General features: G+C 42.2%; 1 long non-coding RNA gene across 1 annotated transcript in view; it reads left to right on the top strand.

Moving 5' to 3' along the window:
- LOC137658772 (uncharacterized) overlaps positions 1-658 on the top strand; it is a 54,253-nt gene extending 53,595 nt beyond the window's left edge. The window contains exon 3 of the long non-coding RNA XR_011047424.1: positions 640-658. This is a non-coding gene — a long non-coding RNA (uncharacterized lncRNA). The remainder of the gene's footprint in view (positions 1-639) is intronic.
- The last annotated feature ends 12,315 nt before the right edge of the window (positions 659-12,973 follow it).

Here is a 12,973-nt window from a genome sequence, read left to right as displayed (position 1 = left end):
TTGGACCGGCCTCTACCACCTCTTTCAGTCTTGAGGGGACGAAAGTACGAGGTCCCTTGTTTAAATCTAGGATTGAATGACGGGAACTGTGAAGTCACCGGGTGAGGAACAGTGAAAGCCATCAAGACGACGTGGCTATCTTGCCCAAAAATAGATTTTTCCTTCGTCAAAATACTTTTGATAATTTGGAGGTAGGAGAATTTTGAGATAATTGGTATTAAAGTCCTGTTTTAATGAATAAAAACTTACCTTATGAGTGATTCTCACTGAAGCAGATAGTAAACACACCAGTGAAATCTTTCTTCCATTGTGTATTCACACATTTTTTTAAGGTCTTGTAGTTCCGTTAGCACATCTTTTAGGTAATCTTTTGCGGTCTTTTTAAAGCATCCAGTTGACTGCTAGTTTCTCCCACTTATTAACTTAAATCTTCACCTCTGTAACAACTTGATAACTATGCTCATATGTTGAATGAGGGCCAAGTTAAGACATGGTTATGGCCCTCTGAACCTTGAGTTGTAGCATTGAGAATTACCCTTTAATATATGAATAAAAATCTGTTACAGAGCTTCAAAACTTGGACAAAAACAAATTTCAAAGTGTCATTAAGAGATAAGAGCTAATTAAGAGTATTTTCAGGTCTTTGTTTGCTTGGAAGTGTCTGATTACTATATGGTAACCCACTTCAACTGGTATGAGTCTGTTCTTTTTTGAATTTCGGCGACATATCTTGGCACAGGGAGGACATCCACCACAGAATTATGGCAAGATGACATCATCCTAGGTTGCGAGCTACTGAAGGTAAAATTTGAGATTGGATAGCAAAATTGAAGACAAGTGTGGAGGAAGGTAGTGTACAAAACATAAAGGCTGCAGCTAGGCCCCGAGGATAAGTTGCGGACACTGTGTAGAATGCATCGGGTGGAGGCACATGATGGCTTTATTGAAGGAGAAGCACAAGATTATAAAGTCATGGAAAAATATCACGAAATTTTTAAGTAGTCACCAGCGCAGTTTTGAAACCTCATTGCATTGATGAGTTGAAAATTCTCTCCAAGTTCAATTGCTTAGATATGCTGCAGGTTCATGAAGTATAATTTCATTTGATGCAGAGGTTTAGTTTTAGGAATATCTGTATAGCCAGCAACTCTGTTAAGAGAGTACTTTAATGGCAGAGAAAAAGATAAGAAATGTTCAAGTGTTTTGTAATTAATTATACAGGCTAAGGAAACTTTTTCATATTGTCAAAAGTGTCTGCTAAAGATATTTTACTTACTTGGAAATGACACTGAGAAAACTCCATGGGAAGTGAGCGTCATAAATTGAGTCCTTACATAAATTAGCCTAACTAATTCAAGTCTTAACTTACCTTTGGTCTACCTGATCAATACTATTGTGTGTACAAATAAATTCCTAAGTTATATAAGGGATTTTGACAAAGGAAAAATCTGTTTCTGGGAAGAGACCTGTGATGCCCGGTGAAAAGGGTCCTTCTTTACACTTTTCTGATATAAACCTTCCAAATATACCAGAGAATGATAAAAGCATGGAATGCAGAGGTTACTACCCTCGCGCGAGCACCTTGTGGGTGTCGTGTATAAAGCAGGGGCGTGTGAAAACCACTATTCACAGGCTGTCTTCCATTTGGATAATCCCTTCACCAAAGGGAAGGGCCATAACAGAGGCCCTAGATACCGCACTTGAACCACGCCACCAACGCCTAACAAGAGCGCCCTCTAGGACATCCTTCTGCAAGAACATATGGCTTGGAAAGGAAAGGGTGGGACCGTACAAAGTAACAAGGAAGGGTTTCACCGTGCGTCACAGGTCTCTCCCCAGAAATAGATTTTTCCTTCGTCAAAATCCCTTTTCCGGATCGACCTGTGACGCCCGGTGAAAATGTACCAGAGAATGCCTTCCAAGCCAAATAAAGTAATAACATAATGAGGAGAATACAAACACCATGTAACAAAATAATATAATATAATAATGTAAGCAAACATAAAATTACAAACTAGCCAAAGGACATAGTGAACGTAAGGCTAAATAAATATGAAGACAAGGAATCATCCAAGTGTCCAAACGCAAGAGGCATCAAATCTTACATGTCTAAGCATATCTAAACATTAAAGTAACAGTAAATACAATAACAGTTAAACCATAGGAATTAAACATGGTAATAATCTTAGGGCTAACGAACCACCCAGGAGAGTGGCGACGTGGTGTGAGTGGCAGGTAGGAGGGAGAAGAGAAGAGATGAAGAGATGGAAGAAAGGAAGAACAAGAGATTAATGGGGAGAGATAAGACTCCCATCTGCAACCGTTTGGTATTTAAGGGCCTGTAAGTTCTTTAGATAGTGGCGTTTGAAAACCATAGGAGATTTCCAACCCGTATATTTTTTAAGGTCATCAAAATCCATGTTCTGGAAGTAATTGATGGAGGTAGCTACTGACTGGATATCATGAGCATGGGGAAATTATTCTGGATTAGCATGTTTAATGAAGTAGAGGATTTGTTGCCTGATACCTTGAATGGAAATAGTACCTCCTTGTTCCCTGATAAACAAGGGGCCTTGTTCCCTGATAAACAAGGGGCAAGACGAGCGGGTGGCAGTTCTAGCTAAAAAGGCCCTGAGAGTAGTGACTGGACACAGAGAAGTATCTTGGGGAAGAGGAATAATCTTCCAAGGGGACCACCTATTTTGTGGATCCTCATTTTTAGCTAGGAAATCTCTGTCTGGAGAAAGAAGTACTTCGCCTGAAGGGAGGAAATATATGTTTTCCGAGTTTCGTGAGAGAGCTGCTAGTTCTGAGATTCTAGCACCTGAGGCCAAAGCCATTAGAAATAGTCTTCCTAAGAAGAGTGATATAAGAGCAGGATTCATTGTCCATGTCTGACGCAAGTTTGAGGACATCGTTCAGAGACCTTTTGTGGCCGAACCGAAGGTCGAAGCCTAGCACACGCTTTGGGAATAGATGAGAAATAGGAATCAGCTAGGTTAATGTTAAACCCAACAAGGAAGAGTTTCTTCAAAGCTGACTTGATGGTGGTTATAGTGCTAGCTGCTAGGCCTTTGTCAAATAGGAACCTAAAGAAAGAGATGGCTAAATTCGGAGACATACGAGTATGGTCTGGATTCTTTAGGAAATCTGCTAGTTTCTTGCGGCCGAATCATATTGACGAATTGTAGAGTCCCTTTTGTCTGATTCCATGAAGAGTACGTTTTCCGGGTCAATGTTTGCTGAAGTCCACAGAGTTAGGGTTTTGGCTATCCTTGAGGAATCTGACACAGTCTGAGTTTGGACTACTTGTGTCAGTTTGGGGAATGGGATCCGGAAGGGACGGAGTTTCAACTCGAAGAGAGGAAACCAACTGCTCTTTGGCCAGTGAGGTGCTACTAAAGCCACTGCCCTTCGGAAGGAGCAGAGTTTGTGTAAAACTTTCATTAGAAGATTCACTGGAGGGAATAGGTAAATCTTCCAATGGTTCCAATCCAGGGTTAATGCGTCCATGGCATAAGCCTGAGGGTCCAGGTTTGGGGTCACATAACAAGGAAGTTTGTGATTCAGCCGAGTTGCGAATAGATCTACCTGGAGGCCCGGAACCAACCTGAGTATCCACCGGAATGAATTTATGTCTAGAAACCATTCTGATTCCAGTGGTTTAGTCCTGGATAGTGAGTTCGCTATCACATTCTGGACTCCTGCTAGGTGAGTTGCTGACAGGAACCAGTTCTTTTCTGTTGCCAAGGCAAAGATAGTGACCAGGACCTGATTCAGGTTGGGTGACTTGGATCCTCCTCTGTTGACGCAGTGTACTACGTCAGTGCTGTCTGACACTACTCTGATGTGGGTCAACCTCGGAGGAGAGAGTCTCTTCAGGGTCAAGACCCTCTTAATGAGAGAATGCCTTGATGAAGTCATTGAGCTTTAGCACGGCATTTCATTCCCGTGCTGAAACTTGGTGACGGGCAAGAGGGCTCTCGAACTTGGGGAAATTGCTCCCCCAGTTCGAATTAAATTTCTTTCACCTTTTTCTTTTTCTCAATATTACTTCGACCTTATCCTAATTTCATAAACTTTCTTCAGTCTTGCTTTCCAAACTCTATGAGAAAAATTTCCCTCATTATGTGTGTGTATATATTACAGGGTATGTACATATATGTTTATTATTATTTTTTTTTTTCTCCTATGGCTTGGATGTTTTTACATCCATTGTAGCCCCAGCGGGGATGTTCATACATCCTTTATTGCTGCCTGCTTTGATGAGTGGGGGGAGGTATCACGGTTGGGAGGTGTTTGCATTCAAAGCTATATGTGAGAGTATTGGATGATTTCAGCCATCCCGAAGATGGTTTGGACCTTTTTGGCAGAACTATTCTCAAGTGTTGGGTCTTCGGAATCCAGGGGGATCCAATGCTTGGGGTAGGACTCTCGGCTTTTGGCCGGAAGCCCGTGATTATACTGTAGATATGGGGAGGATGATTCCATAATTTCTTGGTCTCAGTCCTAACAGGCGGGTTCAGCTTACACCTGTGCCTCTATATCTGTTTTGATGCTATCCTTCGGGTAGGGTATGGAGTGGACCATCTGGGAAGTATACTCTCATTGTGCCGATAGTGGAGAGTGCAAATTTCCTTTTTGACGTGTGATGGCCTAACATTCTCGGGCAGGTACATCAAACTAACCCTTCTCTCTCTTTCGTGTAATGGATTCTTTAAGGAACGAACCCACATCCCCTGGATACGCTGACTCTCCCCCGGCACTGTCGACGACCTCTGCTAATGTGATAAGGGAAAGCTCTGTTGATGACCTCGGAACAGGAAAGGACCATTCTACTGATATTTTTAAATAGTAATTTGGGTAACACGAGGAAACTTCGAATCCTCCATGTTACACAAATTTCAATAGAGACAAATTATGATGATCTATGTAAAGCATTTGAATGCTATGGATGCATAAAAGAAATAAGGATGAAACTTGAAGCTGAAACTTGGGATTCATGGATATCTTATAGTAGTTATGACGAAGCATTTAGTGCAATAAGTAATTTGAATAATATTAAAATTAATAACTTGAATGTCGCGGCTGCTCTCTGCGATAAGGTACCAAAAGATTTGGATGTGTACAGGCCTGCCGATTGGTTGGAAAAAGACGCAGATTTAGTTATGCCCTCCCAGAGAAATCCAAAACCACCGATGTGGCTTATAGCTGAATCAAAGGGGGTTACAGGGAATTACTTTAAAATATGTAAATTGATTCAGAAAAAAGTAGGAACTATTGCACCAGGCGATATATCTCGTTTCGGAAAAAATAGTCTCCTCATCCATGCCAAATCTAGTACACAGTCGGTAATATTGTCCAATATGAAAATAAGTAATGATGACATTAAGTTAGATGTCAAACCCCACCTAAATTTTAGCTACGGAAGGGGCGTAGTTTTTAACAGAGATCTATATGATTTTACAGAGGAGGAGATACTGGCCATGTGTCCATTAAATGTATGGAAAGTTCATAAAGTCCCAGGTACATCAATGATAATCCTTACGTTCCAGGATGCTGACGTACCTTTTCATATTATCGAGAACGAAAGGATTAAAGTAAGACCCTTCAAGCAGAAGCCATTGCAATGCTTTAATTGTTTTAAATTTGGGCACCCGTCCAAAGTTTGCAAAAATGAGAAGATGTGTGGTATTTGCTCCAAATCTTACCATGGAGAGTGTGCACTTGGAGCCAGGTGTTTAAATTGCAGCTCGAGTCACAAATCCACAGACAAGAGCTGCGACCTATATATGTTGGAGGAAGCTGCCCTCAACAAATGAAACTTAGAACATTAAAGTGTGACCCATGCCAAAAGACTTAAATAAATCAAATACATATGCTAAGGCATTAAAATCAAACCAACCTAGCGCTGCCAATAGCTAAAAAAAAAGTATGCTCTGACAAAATGTCAAATAAAGAGGTAACCATATTACCTCCTGAGGCTTTACCACGGTGTATTAACACTAGGTCATTGCCCATTGCTGTACGGCCTTCAGCCGCCATTACAAAAAATAATACAAACCTCTCTCAAGCCATGTCCTTGCCTGATCTGATGGAGATTCCACGTAAGACTAACTTACCTGATGCACCTGTTGTGGGAAAGGTGCAAAAACCTCGAATCCCACCATCTATTAATCGTAAAAGAGAGAGACCTCCATATCTCTCTCCACCCTCCATTAGAAACGTTAAGGTTATGACATCAAATAAATTTGATGTTTTGTCTGTTGATGTTTCTAATGAACCAGAAGATGAACTGAATAAATCAGAAATTCAAGTTGAGGTCCACCATCCACCTCGACAAATAGATAAAAAGAATACAAAGAAAAACACAAATGTAAAACCCAACATAACAAGACCACCTCTGAAGAAACCTACTGGTAATAATGTTAAATTAAAAACTGCTAATGGGAAGACCTCATCCAAGATGTCTTCCAGAAATAATCCATAGTTTTCTCCTCCATTTTGCAATGGAACTGTCAGGGTTTGAGGGCGAAATATGAAGAACTTAAGCTCCTAATTCATGAGCATTCCCCCATAATTGTATGTCTAAAGGAAAGTATGCTTGATTCTAACACTCCTAGTCTCGAGAGTATGTTAGCTATAAAACACCATATAATCAACAAGCAGGGAGCCATGGCGGAAGACTCGTGTACATTCATCGAGATGTTCCCCAAATACCCACGTCTATACGTACAACCCTGCAGGCAGTTGTTGTACAAATTGATATAGGGAGAAAATATACAACATGCTCTCTGTACTTACCTCCAAATTATAATATTTCATATGATGATTTAGCAGAAGTCATTCAACAACTCCCTCAACCTTTTCTCTTACTGGGAGATATGAATGGTAGACATCCTTTATGGGGTGATGTTTTGGCCAACACAAGGGGCAATATTATCTCATCAATTGTGGAGAATGAGGATGTGGGCCTCCTTAATACAGGAGAGCCCACGCACTTCCATGTTCAGACAGGTACTTTGTCATGCATTGACCTTTCTATTGCAAGCTCTAACTGCCTTCTTGATTTTGATTGGAGGACATTAGATGATTGGCATACTAGTGATCATGCACCAATCATTATAAACACCAACAAGGGTCCGCCTTTGCAAAGATCGCCACGTTGGAATCTAGACAAGGCAGACTGGGTTAAATTTTCTGAGCTAAGTGAAATCGAAGGGAGAGCAGAACAGTTTGAAAGTATTGATGATGCCATAGACTTACTGAATGGAACTCTTCATACAGCAGGAATCAATTCGATTCCCAAAACCACAGGACTATTCAAAAGACGACCAGTCCCGTGGTGGTCCACAGAATTAACAGCCTTGCACAGAACCACCAGAAAATCCCTGACTAGATTGTGTAGATGCCGTACTGATGAAAATTTGATATCATAAAAAAATGTAGAGCACAGTTCTGTCATGCCATGAAAGAAGCTAGACGCCAATCTTGGGTGGCTTTTGTTTCCTCCATTAATAGTAGAACACCACCATCTTCTGTATGGAGGAAAATAAAAAAAATTGCAGGCAAATTTACCCCGAACCCACCACCAGTGTTGAAAGTGAATGGTCAGTTTGTGACTGAAGGAAATGAAGTTAGTAATGCCCTGGCTGACCATTTTTCAAATGTATCGTGCAAGAGTGTAGCAGCTCCTGGTCACCAGTACAGGAGCATTGAAGAAAAGAAAATTTTAAATTTTGCAACAGGAAGGGAAGAATCGTATAATTCTCCTTTTACTGAAAGAGAACTTGACTCCGCACTCGCTACTTGCAACGATACAGCTCCTGGCCCCGATGGAATTCCATATGCAATGGTTAAACATGTACATTTTAATACAAAGTTATTTATTTTAAGTATTATTAATAGAATATGGCATGATCATAGTTACCCAAGTGTTTGGGAACTAGCCATTATTTTAGCCTTTTTAAAATCTGGTAAGGACAAGTTTTTAGCAGCAAGCTATCGACCTATTGCATTGACTTCGTGTTTATGTAAAATCATGGAGAAGATGGTCAATGCAAGGCTGATGTGGTACCTTGAAAACAAAGGTATTTTATCACCGATTCAATGTGGATTCGGAAAAATGCACTCAACAACTGATGTGTTAATACGACTTGAGTCTTCTATTTGTGAAGCCTTTGCTTCCAAACAGCACCATGTGACAGTATTTTTTGACCTTGAAAAGGCATATGATACCACATGGAGATTTGGTATACTTAAAACCATTCATGAATTGGGATTGAGAGGAGAGCTGCCACTATTTATTCAGGCATTTCTTTCACGTAGAGTTTTTCAAGTGAGAGTGGGGGAAACTCTATCAGAGAGTAAGTGCCAGGAAGAAGGAGTTCCTCAGGGTAGTGTGCCGAGTGTAACCCTTTTTGCACTAGCAATTAATGGGATATCATCAGCCATTCCCCAGGATGTTCTCTCAACATTATTTGTGGATGATCTCTCAATATCATTTGCTGGCACTAGAATGGCAATGGTTGAGAGAAAAATCCAACTCTCTCTTGATAAAATTATCCAGTGGGCTGACATGAATGGATTTAAGTTCTCGACAAGTAAAACTACCATTGTCCATTTTTGTCGTATCCGGGGAGTACATCCAGACCCGGATATATACATTAAAGGTCAACGGATACCATGTGCAAGAGAAGCTAAATTTTTAGGTTTGATATTTGATTGTAGGCTTACGTGGATTTCTCGCTTAAAAGCGTTAAAAGCTAAATGTGTTGAAGCTCTGAATATCTTAAAAGTATTGTCCCATACATCATGCAGGTATTAGATTTTCTACTGGAGCTTTTAAAACCTCGCTTATCCCAAGTCTCCTTGTTGATGCTGGAGAGTTACCTCTAGACCTATACCGAATGTCTTCCATTATTCGGTATTGGTTTAGATTGCAAAGACTCCCTAACACTCTAGCCTTTCAGACTGCAAGCCTTGTAAGACAGGCATCATACTTTGAGTTGCACCCAAAATCTCCTCAACCTTATGGCTTTCGGGTGAAACGATTATTTAATAGTCTGGATCTAATTAGAAATAAGGTACTTTCATTCAAGGTATCATCAACGCCTCCATGGAAGTTACCAGAGATATCTTTTTGTAAATATTTTATTGGAGATAAGAAGAATATGTCAGACCTAGAAGCCAGGTCTCTTTTTAATGAACATGTTAAAGAACATAGAGGATCAACTTTTATCTATACTGATGGCTCCAAATCTGATGGTGGCGTTGGATTTGGAGTACATAGTAATGGTTTTAATTGTAGAGGTGCACTTCCTCTGACCGCTTCCATATTTACTGCCGAACTGTATGGCATATTAACCGCTATTGAGAAAATAGCGTTGGAGAAGGAGGGTAATTTTACAATTTTTAGTGATGCAAGGAGTGTCCTTCAAGCTATAGAAGTTTTTAATTCCAATAACCCTCTAGTTTTAAAGATTTTAGAATGGCTTTTTATTATTGGACGGAGAGGTATAACCGTTCAATTTTGTTGGGTTCCAGCACATGTAGGTGTGTCTGGGAATGAAGGCAGATTCACTGGCTAAGAAGGCTGCATCTGAGTTGCTGCCAAGAAGGTATCACATTCCCTGTAATGATTTCTTACCTTACATCAAGAAATTGGTTTGCAAAAAATGGCAACAGCAATGGGATAGCCTAGATGGGAATAAAATGCGAGAGGTAACAAATGACATATCTCCTTGGAGGTATAATATGATGCCCCGAAAATGGGAGAAGTCTCTTTGTCGTCTCCGTATTGGTTACACTCGGTTGACACACGAGTTTCTGCTGAAGGGCCAACACCAACCGTATTGTGACGACTGTTTAGTACCTCTAACAGTAAGGCATTTGTTGACCGAATGCCCCAATTATAACAACTTGCGGAATAGATATTTGTTTGAGGCTCGAGGTGAGGGTGGCAGGTTCATCCTTGCCAAGATTCTTGGAAATGATGTGTCCTACCATGCAAGTGGCATTTTTAGATTTATTTCAGAAGCAGGTCTTCTGAAAACTATTTAACTTTTATGACATTCAACTTTTATGATTTTAATTGAATACTCTCATTTTTTATTTTATTTTATTTTTATTTTTGTATACATAGATTAAATGTTACCGGCGTCAATGACCTTAGATGTCAGGATGCCTGAAAACTTCAAATCAATCAATCAATCAGGGTCAAGAACACTGCCATGGCTTAGAGAACATTGATATGGAACTGTTTCATGGCGGGTGACCAAGAGCCCTGAAACATCTGATGTTCGGAGTAACCCCCCCATTCACTCAGAGACGCGTCTGTATGAACTGTCACTTGTGGAGGTGGGAATTGTAGAGGAACCGATTCGGAGAGGTTCCTCGGTTCGGACCATGGGCGTAGTCTCATTTTCAAGACAGAGGGGATCTTCAAGACCTTGTGTCTTAAGGTACTGTAGCTCTCTTTCTCCAAACTCGATTGATGTCTTTGAGTTTGGCTTTTAATAGGAGATCTGTTACTGAAAGGAATTGGAGAAGGCCGAGGATTCTTTCTAAGGCTCTTCTGGACACCTGTTTGTGTTTGAGAAAAATCCTGATCTCGGAAGCTATTTCCCTTAACTTTTTGGAAGGAAGGGATAGCTTGTGCTTTGAAAGGTCCCACTGAATGCCTAACCATTCGAAGTGGCATGATGGTTGGAGGCGGGACTTTTGGAGATTGACCTGAAATCCCAAGTTGGCGAGAAATCGAAGTACTTTCGTCGTAGCTCTGTTGCATTCCTGGGTCGACAGAGCCCAAATGAGCCAATCGTCCAGATAAGCTATGATCTGTATCCCTTGGTTCCTGAGTTGTTCTAACACTGTCTCTCCCAGTTTCGTGAATATCCTGGGAGCAATGCTGAGACCGAAGGGCTTGACTTTGAACGCAAAGGCTTTCCTGTCTAGGCGGAAGCCTAGGTAAGGAGAGAAGTTTCGAGCTATTGGCACATGATAATAGGCGTCGGTAAGATCGATAGAGGTGGTGACGGCCCCATGGGGAAGTAAGATTCGTACCTGAGAGATAGTCAACATTCGGAACTTGTCGCAGAGAATGTAAGAGTTTAGTTTTGACAAGTCTAGGACCACTCTCAATGCCGACGAGTCTTTCTTCGGAACTGTAAACAGGCGGCCTTGGAACTTCAGTGATCGTACCCCCCGTTTGATTGCTTTCTTCCTGAGTAACTCTGTGGTGTACTCTTTCAGGATGGGAGTGGGTTTCTGGAAAAAGGTCACTGGTGGAGGTGGAGAACCCTGTGACCATTTCCAACCCAAAACTTTGGAGATTATGCTGTGAGCCCACGGACTGAAGGTACAATGGTCTCGAAAGTGGTAAAGTCTCCCCCCTACCGGGACCACATCATTGCGAGGGAGTGAATCTAGGTCCTTTCCCTCCCCGAGCACCCCTTGTCCTAGGTCCGCCTCATTGGCGGAACTGTCCTCTACCCCTGTAGCTTCCTCTCTGGTGTCCACAAAAGGAACCTGAGGATTCGTAGCTAGGGTTGTATGCAGGAGAGGGCATCCAAACGGGGTTGGGTTGTGTACCTGGGGGAGCAGTGAGGTAGACCCCGGAATTGTCCTCTACCCCTGTAGCTTCCTCTCTGGTGTCCACAAAAGGAACCTGAGGATTCGTAGCTAGGGTTGTATGCAGGAGAGGGCATCCAAACGGGGTTGGGTTGTGTACCTGGGGGAGCAGTGAGGTAGACCACCTGTTGAGGGGGATTCGGTTGCTGAGACGTCGAAGCAGAGGGAGACTGTGATGACGAGTGGGTAACTGATAATTGATGGTAGTGACCCCGGTTCGTCTTGTAAGGGGTAAATCTCTGCTTCTTCTTGAAGAAAGCTTGCTTTTGGGCTCAGACCTTCCTTTTGGCAGTGAGGCCCCACCTTACTTGCAAATTTTGGTTTGCTCTCGCAGCATCCTGAAGAACTTTGTTCACCTCCTCCTGAGGAAAGTGTGTTTTACCCCAGCAGGAGGAAGCTATCAGCCTGTTCGGTTCATGTCTGATAGAGGCCTCAGACGGAAAGTATTTCCTGCAACTAACCCGAGCCGACCAGAAATCGTGTAGGTCGATTTGGTAGGACAGACAGGTTCCTCATGAATATCCGAAACAAGGTCTCAGTCGGATAAAGCAAGGCTAGGGACTCCGCGGAGGTAATGGAGAGGAGAGACCTAGCTAACCTATTCCGTGCCTCAAACTCAGTCCTGAGAAGATTCTCCGGTAATTTGGGAAGCTTCTCGGAAAACAGAGTAGAGGCGCAGTCTGGGTCTAACTTCCCTACTGTGAAAGTAGAGGAAGCATCGTCCCAGGTAGTAGAGGTACTCGGGATTAGCATGGAGGTGGGGTCCGTCTCTTTAAGAGCCGGCATGGCAGAACCTTCTTTGACAGCTTGAATAGTGAGATCTGTCAATTTATCTGTAATAGGCAAGGTAATAGCAGGAGCAGTTGTAAATATGGTGTAGGCCCCTTTGTGTGGGGTGAGCTTGGAGTTAGCGCACCCCCATTCAGACGGAGTCCTGGCCCAGACAGCTTGGGCCTGTTCTTTAGGAAATATTACAGTTTCCTTCGGTACCTTGTCCAACCTAACCAAGGCATGCTCTTTCAAACGGACGAAGCCGTTGAATGGGAATTCTAGTCCCGGAGGGTAAAATTCTAGGTCTTCTAGAGGGCGGGTGCCTATGCCATCCAGAGTTATGGTACCATCTATATATGGAGCATGCAAGGCAAACCTCCATGAGTTGTTTTTATCGAAGGGGGTTAACTTTGACGCGTCTGGGGCTGAAGGAGGAGGCATCTGAGTTCCTGAACGGATCAGATTCACCACCATATCTTTGAGCTCCGTCATAGCTCCTTGGCTTGCCCTAGAGTGTTGTTGTATCTGCTCTTTAACAATATCCCTGATCAGGTAGACGGGGAAGGAGGGA

The sequence above is a fragment of the Palaemon carinicauda genome, chromosome 19 (assembly GCF_036898095.1).
Source record: "Palaemon carinicauda isolate YSFRI2023 chromosome 19, ASM3689809v2, whole genome shotgun sequence".
In the NCBI taxonomy this organism is placed as follows: Eukaryota; Metazoa; Arthropoda; class Malacostraca; order Decapoda; family Palaemonidae; genus Palaemon; species Palaemon carinicauda.
This window is presented reverse-complemented; position numbering and strand designations above follow the sequence as displayed.